This window comes from Ursus americanus, chromosome 5, assembly GCF_024610735.1.
Source record: "Ursus americanus isolate L20-20 chromosome 5, mUrsAme1.1.p, whole genome shotgun sequence".
Lineage (NCBI taxonomy): Eukaryota > Metazoa > Chordata > Mammalia > Carnivora > Ursidae > Ursus > Ursus americanus.
In genome coordinates, this window is record NC_142131.1 from 29800302 (window position 1) to 29808313 (window position 8012).

Consider the following 8012-nt stretch of genomic DNA (forward strand, 5'->3'; position numbering starts at 1 on the left):
TTAACCCTTTTAAAGTATACACTTCAGTGGCATTAATACACTCACATTGCTGTGCCACTGTCCCCACCATCTGTCTCCAGAACTTTTTCAACTTCCTAAACTGAAACTCTATGCCCATTAAACATTAACTGTCATTTCCATCGCCCCCAACCCCAGCCCCTGGCAGCCACCCTTTTACTTTCCGTCTTTATGAACTTGACTACTCTGAGTATCTCCTAAAAGTGGTATAGTATACGCTTTGAATTTTCAACTCCTCCAGTACTTATTGAAACCTCCTACTTGTCCAGCACTGTGCTAGGCTTTATGAAAGGAATATATAAAACACGAGACCCAGTTCCTGTCACTGAGATCATTACATAGCCGACCCTTGTACAACACGGTTGGTACTGCACAGGTCCATCTTTATGCGGATTTTTTTTTTTTTATCAGTATAGTACCATAAATGCTCTTCTTTTCCTTGTGATCTTAATGTTTTTTTCTCTAGCTTACTTTATTGAAAGAATATAGCATATAACACACATAACATACAAAATACGTGTCAGTTGACTGTTTATGTTATTGGTGAGGCTTCTGGTTTACAGCAAGCTATTAGTAGCTCAGTTTTGGAGAAGTCCGAGGGGGGTGGTCAAAGCCCCACCCCCTGTGTTGTTCAAGGGTCAACTGTAGTTGAGCTGTGAAGGCAAGCCTACCTTCTAAGAAACAATGTGAACGTTTACATGCAAGATACCAACTGGAGGACAGGAGTAATCTAGGTGAGAGAGATCCTTATAAGCTGGTAGAGTCTAAGAAAGCTTCACAGGAGTATGTGAATGGAGGAATGAGAATGAAGTTTCGCTGGGCAGAGAGGAAGGTTCTGGATTAACGAAATCATTCACAAATCCAGGGACTGGATCTTCTCAAGCAGCGATAGTCAAAGCCAATGGGCCACAGCATTCTGATCCAGTGTCTCTGAGGACAGGATGATAAACCCTAGGCAAATATCCCCCTGGCTCCCAGGCCATCATGCAGTCTCTTACCATGGCGCCTGGACCAGATGCAGGCTTGAGGGCTTCTGGTTGTATCCCCAAGACACACATGCAATGGTTTCCTTTCCTCCTATTGCAAAAGAGACACAAAAGAAAATCAAAGGTTCCTTGTTCTTGTTATTCTTTATAATTATCTCAGAAAATAGCCAAACCAGCTCTTTTGTGCAAGTTTGTCTTTTTCCCTTGGCAAAAGGAGTTGGTAAGGACTTCTGAAACTTGCGTGTCTGACAGCAGGGTCAGGTCCCGTCAACTCTGACCACAGCTGGGGACACGGCCCCCTGAAGCTGTGGTGAGATAAGCCTCCAGATGCTCACTGTCACCGGCCCCACGGCCGTTTAAGCAAGCAGTCCGCAACACCAGCCCGGCCCTGCCAGTACGTTGAGCAAGCGGCCGGAGGGGCAGCACCCAGCAGATCACTTTCTGAGCATAACCCTCGCTAGGCACTCTGGGTACGAACAGGAAGGCCTGCATCACTGCCTCATAGCCCTTCGTCTTCTCTTGTCTGTTCTCTCTCCCCTTTAAGACGTGTTCGTAAAAGAACAAGGAGTCCTTACTTTAGGCATAAACATTGCTTCGTGCGTCTCTCAGCATACAGGTTTGAGTCTGACTGTCCATTCAGTGGTTTGTAGGTTAACAGAAATTGCAAATGCGGGGCCAAGTGAAGCGGCCAGGAAGTGTACCGTGGGCCTTCATGAGGAATTTGACAACTCTGAGAGAAGAAAAATGTAAGATGGTGGCCAGTGGGTCCTGCAAGCCTCCCACAGTCACGGGCACGGAGCAGCGCATGGTGAACAGGTGCACACGAACTGCGACAGGATACAGGATGGGGAACTGAGGGTTCCGAGAAGGTACTGAAATGCTGAGGTAGATGCTTGTACAATCTCTTCCTAAGAGTTCTGAGAACTAGAAATCAATGTCTAACGCCTCCCTGAGAATTCCCATAGGAAGGGCTGCTATCAGTGCTCTCCTCTCGCTCCAGTGACCTGGAAAAGGCCACCCGGGGGAGCACTACTTTGTAGAGGTGAGTACATGGGGGCGTTGCTGTCTGAGCAGCGGCTCAGTCTCCTCCAGTACAGCGAGGCAGGTGACAGGTGCCAGGGATGGGGGAACTACAAACCACGGTGGAGCTACTTATTACTAACCCATCGTCCATTCTCTCGTTTATTACTTTCTGCTACACATTGAACAGGCTGAATCTCAAAAAGATCTCAGTTCTGACCCGCAATATTGCAACAGTCCAACTGGCCTACTGGTCTCTAGTGTATTTTCTTCAAACACGTTCCCCCTACTTCCCCAGAGCGGTATTCTTAAAATACAAATCTCACTATTAACGCTCTTGCTTAAAACTTCCTCCAGGATATGGAGGAAGCTTAGTTCACTATGTTTCAAGCAAAAAGAAATGTGCATTTATATGTAACTACAGTGAAAATGTAGAGTTTCAAAGATTTTTTATTTTTTATTTCTTCAAAGATATGTTTAAATAATTACATTAAGTCTTCAAGCAAAAAGCCATCCAATGAAATAAGCATAAAGTCTATGTTAACATGTTTTCTAACATGAGATGACAGAAAATGACAAAGATAAAAAATGAAAAAGCTGGGTCTGAAAAAGACAAGAGGTGAAGATTGAAAAATAGTCCACTACATGGGAATAACTCTTGTAACAATTATAATTACAAATATAAAATGAAGACATTATATGAAAGACACATTCATTGTTAACAAATCAAGCCTCTTCCTTTTGCCATGTGTTTCTTTCTTACTCTCCCTGCTGCCCCAGCCCTGCTCCCTGTGATCACCTCTTAGACCAACTGCATTTAGCTCTTGTCTCAGTCCCTACATTTGGGGGAGCCCCAGCTAAGAAAGCAGCTACCAGAGTGGCTCCAGAAAGTAGAAGCTTAGAACCTCTGAACCTCCAAACCTCAGGATGGGATTTTAGAACTGGATTATTTAGCCCTCCGGTGGTAACAAAGACCCCACTCCTATTGGTAAGGGAGTGATGATAACCCTTGGTGTGCTGTAACCGAAGGATAAAGATTCACAACTGTAATGGATTAAGAGGCGGAACAGATGAGAGAGGAAATGTTGGTTTATTCAGTAGCTTTGGCTGATCCTATAAAATCTTTACATCTAGAAGCAGCTAGCCTGATACACCATTAGAACAGTTTATCAAACTGTCAGCTAAGATGCCATTTGGGGAATGCTATCCTGTAAGGATAGGACACCGTCCTCTAGGGTAAACTGCATGCATTAAGTCAACGATATATGGGCCTGTGTCTCCAATAACTAGAATACATGGATTCTGAACACTATATCAGCTTTCAAGCACCACAAAACCTGGATCCATATTGTGTCTATTAATATGGGTATTATAAGTAGCTAGATCAAACGAAATCTTGTCACTTGCAACAACATGGATGGAGCACTGCTAAATGAAATAAGGTAGTCAGAGAAAGACAAATACCAGGTGATTCCACTCATATGTGGAATTTAAGAAACAAAACAAATGAACAAAGGAAAAAAGAGACAAACCAAAAAATAGACTCTTAACTATAGAAAACAAACTGATGGTTACCAAAGGGGAGGTGGGTGTGGGGATGGGGGAAATAGGTGATGGGGATAAAGAATGTACTTATCACGATGAGCACTGAGTAATGTATAGAATTGTTGACTCACTATACTGTACACCTGAAACAAATATAACACTGTATGTTAACTATACTGGAATTAAGTAAGTAAATAAATAAATAAATTTTTTAAAGGTAGCTAGATCATACCCTGATCCCAATCCTCAGCTCTTCAAACTACCTTCCACTTTTCTCTAGGTCGGCTAAGCTGTAGGCAGCTGCTAACCACTGCTCCCATCCCTGCCCCCCACAAAAGAGTAATTCTGAGAACACTTTTCCAGCCAATCTTCCCCACCCCATTGCCCATTCCTGCAACTCTGTTCCCCAAGTCCCAGGTTTGATTTTTCTTGGCAAACTTTCTTCCTCCCTCCCTTCCTCTCCTTTCTTCCTTCCTTCCCACCCTCTTTCCTTCAGATTCTGCCAAGATGCATACAATTAAGAAACAACTAAGTAAACCAGGGAATGAGTACAAAAGGAAAATAAAAGATCAGCACAAAGAAAACTTAACCATATGGAACTGGTAGGTAAGGGTTAGGAGTTGACTAGTGTACCCCTCCCTGCAAAAAAAGATGTTGACATCCTAACCCCAGGTACCTGTGAATGTGACCTTATGTGGAAATAGGATGTTTGCAAAGGTAATCAAATTGAGACAAGGTCATTAGGGTGGTGTTTAATCCAATATGACTGGTGTCTTTATTTTTTTTTAAGATTTGATTTATTTATTTGAGAGAGAGAGAGAGAAAGAGCTCACGCTCCACACACCCCCCCCACCATGAGAGAGCAAGGGTGGGGCGGAGGGGCAGAGGAAGAGGGAGAAGCAGATTCCCAACTGAGCAGGGAGCCCAACAGGTCATGACCTGAGCCAAAGGCAGACACTTAACCAACCAAGCCACCCAGCCACCCCTATTTTTTATTTTTATTTTTTAAGATTTTAAGTAATCTCTGTACCCAATGAGGGGCTCGAACCCACAACCCCAAGACCAAGAGTCACACGTTCCACTAACTGAGCCAGCCAGGTGCCCCCAATATGACTGGTGCCTTTATAAGAAGAGGGAAACTTAGACACAGACATACAAGGAGAAGAGCATGTGACAACAAAGGTAGAGACTGGAGTGATACAGCTGGAAACCAAGGATGGCTGGCCACGACCAGAAGCTAGGAATAGGCAAGGAAGGATTTTCCCTACAGGTTTTAGACAGACTATGACCCTGCTGGCACTTTGATTTTGGACTTACAACCTTCAGAACTGTGAGAGAATGAATTCCTGTTGTTTAAACCACTTAGTCTGTGGCAATTTGTTACAGGAGCACTAGAATATTAATAGAACAGGCATCCCATGTAGTTGACTCTTAGTCTCTTCCGAGCAGCTGAAGCCAGGGAACAGTCTGTTACATGATCCACAGTTCCCACAGGATTAAAAGGTCCTTATTTGTTCAGGGGTGCAGAGCTTTTCATAACACTGAGAGTTCAGAGCATGGTCTCCACTGGATCCTACAGAAAAAACACTGTGGGAATCAATGGACCACTATTGTGGATGACATCATGACACTAGCCCCAATAATAAATTTTATGCAGCTATTTCCTACAAGGTGCACATCTAGGAATCAGAAACAAAGGAGGAGACATTATTACCAACTTTACAGAAGTAAAAAGGACTATAAAGCAATACTAGGTATAACTGTATACCAACACATTAGATAATTTGGATGAAATGGACAAATTCCTAGAAAGATACAAACCACCAAAACTGACTCAAGAAGAAAGAGATAATCTGAGTAGACCTAAACAAATGAAAAGATTGAATTAGTAATCAAAAAACTATTCATAAAGCCCAGGCCCATATGGCTTCACTGTGGAATTCTACCAAACATTTTTTTTAAGATTTTTTATTTAGTTTATTTGAGAGGGAAAGAGTCAGAGAGCAAGCAAGCAAAAGGGGAGAGGGGCACAGCAAGACGCAGGCTCCCCACTGAGCAGCAAATCCGACACAGGGCTCATCCCAGGAGCCTGAGATCACGCCCTGAGCTGAAGGCAGACACTCAACCAACTGAGCCACCCAGGCGCCCCTCTACCAAACATTTTAAAAAGAATACCGATTCTTCACAAACTCTTCCCGAAAAGAGAAGAGGAAGGAATACTTTCCAACTCATTTTATGAGGCCAGTATTACTTGGACACCAAAACCAGACAAAAACGTCACAAGGAAACTACAGACCAAATGCACATATAGAACGTACCAAAAGAGTATGTTTCAAGTACAGAGCTCTATAATTTTATGTCTTTGAGGTAATCTCCATAAACAGTTTTCTCAAGATGGGTTTTTGGTAAGGTCAGACAGCAGATTTCAAGGCTATAATCTTTGGGAAGCATCTGGGGAGTAAATACTCTGTGTTACCAATGAAATGCACGTCTTCATGCTTTGCCAACTCCTATAGCAGGGGATAGAAATGAGGTCTTCTGATGAAAACTAAATGCTATTTATTTATTGTTAAATGGTTGGCGAAAGTTAGGGGAACTGCCACTACCAAAGTGAGAACTAAAGAGCATTTTTCTTGCTGAAACTTGAACAAAGAATGTGGGACAAAGACGAGTTACTAGATATTTGAGATATATTTTATAATTTATTTAAAATTTAATTTAAAACTACAAGAAAGAGACTTTAGCTTATAAGAAACTTTAAGCATCGACTCAAACACAGAAAAGACAGGCTCCACTTCTCTGAACTTCAAAAATAAATCCAAAACACATCTTGCTAGGATAACAAACATGTAATTCCAGGAGCCCAAATCCTACACTTTTTCAAGTATTGCTTAAATGTTGCCAGTTTTTAAAAAATGTAGCTGTTTTCAAATTAGTGTGGCACTTGACTGTTTCCTCTTACATCATTTTCCATTTTCTTCTTGGAGCTACATTTGTTTTACTATCTTAACTGAAGTGTAATCTTCTTGAGGGCAGGAATGATCTCTCTAATCTCCAGACTCCTACTCAGGTTTAGAATAGTGCTTTGCTCATTACCAGCACTTACTAGAAACTGTCCCATGAACTAATGAAAATATCATGTGTGTCATTACATGGTCAGTCTAAAGCCAAATGGATTTTTAAAGTATTCAAAGTAATACAGCGTCTGGTTAAAAGGATTGCCAGATACATCAATCTTTAAAAATCTGTTTATGAATTAAGCCACGAATAAGAGATGACTTAACCTAGATTCATTTATACTAGTTACTGTTCTTTTAATCAATGTTCATAGCAGTAAGTGTCCTTCTGAGAAGAAAAACGTCAACCTAATAGTATACCTTCACATTGCAAAATTATCCCTTTTAAGACACCCAACCAGTTTCTTCTGAAACCATTCTTGGAATGGTAAGGAGAAACTCCATTAATGGACTTTGACACTTAGACATTTTTCTAATTTACAGAAAAAAAATGAGATTGAAAAAAAATTACTTGAACAAAGCATGTAAAGTGGATTGTAATATTGTAATCAGTAATTCTCTGTCCTCCTTTTAAAAGGATTATATAATCTCTGCCCATTGTTATATGACTTGCAAGGCTTCTTTTTGAGAGTACACTTTCTGGCCCCATTGACAGCAAGCTTTGCCATATGACTTGCTTTGGCCAATAAAATGTGAACAGAATTGGGTTGCTCAGAAGGTGAGCTGTTTTGTTTTAAGAGCAGCATATGCCAGTGGTATATAAGAGCTGATTGTAAAATTTCCAGAAATTTGGCAAGTCACTTGTTAAACTTGTTAAAAGTAGCTTGCAATCAGTCGCGGTGGGAGTATTTACATCATGGAAATAGCAAACACTACAAACACTACAAATCTTCTTCCCTCAAAGTTGGTTCCAGCACAAGGTGAAGTGAGTGTACCCCCCGCCGCCGAAAAAAGTTGATCTTTCAACCTGGAGCCTGGAGTGAAAGAAACTAGTGGAATAGATGTAGCAGATGTAGTCTGAGAAATGAATCTTTCTTATTGTAAATCACTGAATTGTAGGCGTTGTTACCTCAACATAATCCATCGAAAGCTGATACACTAGCGTTATTAAATTTTAGAACGCCAACGAGCCCTACCTTTACCTGTCCAGACCTTGGTTCGGTGGGTTTCTTTTAACAACCTGAACCATCAGATACCTTGAATCTGAAAGGATGCAAACTGCACTCAGACCAAAGACAGGAATCCAGGTCTTGGAAGGTTAATGTAAAAGTGTAAAATAAAAATTACATTTTTAAAAAGCACTAATCAACTGCATCATTTTTAAACCTCGGCAAACACAAGTCTGTCACTGGTGGACCTGGATGGCTAAGAAATGATTCTCCAGCCTTTCCCCCCGCAGGTCACATGTTACCGTCCCCCCTTTTAC

At 41.5% G+C, this 8012-nt stretch overlaps 1 protein-coding gene across 1 annotated transcript in view; it reads right to left on the bottom strand.

Annotated features, from left to right (window-relative positions):
- Positions 1 to 532: 532 nt before the first annotated feature.
- The window catches only part of AGGF1 (angiogenic factor with G-patch and FHA domains 1), a 62830-nt gene continuing 55350 nt past the window's right edge, over positions 533 to 8012 (bottom strand). Inside the window, exon 15 of the mRNA XM_087862054.1 lies at positions 533 to 1095. The gene's annotated coding sequence lies outside the window, so the exon portion shown is untranslated. The remainder of the gene's footprint in view (positions 1096 to 8012) is intronic.